At 35.1% G+C, this 1000-nt stretch overlaps 1 long non-coding RNA gene across 1 annotated transcript; it reads right to left on the reverse strand.

Annotated features, from left to right (window-relative positions):
• Positions 1-26: 26 nt before the first annotated feature.
• On the reverse strand, positions 27-747 carry LOC113340793. The gene is made up of 3 exons (XR_003355647.1): positions 679-747; positions 338-436; positions 27-241 (listed from the first exon to the last, which is right to left on the reverse strand). It is a non-coding gene; the product is annotated as an uncharacterized LOC113340793 (long non-coding RNA).
• Between the last annotated feature and the right edge of the window lie 253 nt (positions 748-1000).

Consider the following 1000-nt stretch of genomic DNA (forward strand, 5'->3'; position numbering starts at 1 on the left):
CTAAGAAGCCAAGTCAAGAAATGGATTGGAAAGTACAAATGTGTTCAGAAGTACTCACTCCAGACCATGTTCCAGCATTATCTCGGCCAAGTCAATTTGATCTCTGCCAAGGCATAAGAGCTTTTACCGATATTACAATAGTATGTGCATGGGTTCTTCCCTGGTTTTGGCTCGTCCAGGTTTTGGAGTCCCTCCGACATCTGACACTGAGGTATCTCAGTGACCATGATTACGAATACACCTGCCAAATTAATTGCAATATTATCACAATAACCATGAGCCAAATTAACAAATTGGCAAAGTAGTGAACCAATTAAAAGCTGCGGATTTCATCAACCTGAAATGGGTGAAATATTTTCAAGGCCAGTTTGGGTTGCAGGTGTCAACAAAAATTCCAGACCTCTCAAGCACATCACATTGTGTAAGTTTTGGATAACTAATTTGCCAATTGAAAAAAATCAATTTGAGTTAAATCTAAAAATACAAATATATAACATTTTGATATATAACCTTAAGATCAAAGTGATATATAACCTTAAGATCAAAGTAGAATAGATCATTGGTGATAAATGTGAAAACTATCTAGCATCTCTTCTCTACCTATATCTAAATATATTGAGATGGCAGTATCAATATCTACAATTTATTAAAAAAAAACTCCATATCTGAAAAATATACCTAAGCAGGTACCAACAAAACTACAAACCAAGTAGAGTTTCCAAATCTGTAAGCCACGTACAAATCGACTCCAAAAAACAAAGACTTTTGAACATCCATTAAGATCGAAAACTACCCAAATTGTAAATGAGGGAACAACATTCACTACAATGAAGATCAACCACAATCAAGCTAAAAATGAGAAGTGCATGCACAACTTCTTTCCTAAATCCTCTAAAATTCGGGATTTGTTATAACATATTATAGGCACTGTCACCTTTCACTATGCGTGCCAAAATCCAGACACCCTTCCTTGTTCACTATATACTACATAAATTCCCAA

Source organism: Papaver somniferum, unplaced genomic scaffold, assembly GCF_003573695.1.
Source record: "Papaver somniferum cultivar HN1 unplaced genomic scaffold, ASM357369v1 unplaced-scaffold_23567, whole genome shotgun sequence".
NCBI classification, from domain to species: Eukaryota; Viridiplantae; Streptophyta; class Magnoliopsida; order Ranunculales; family Papaveraceae; genus Papaver; species Papaver somniferum.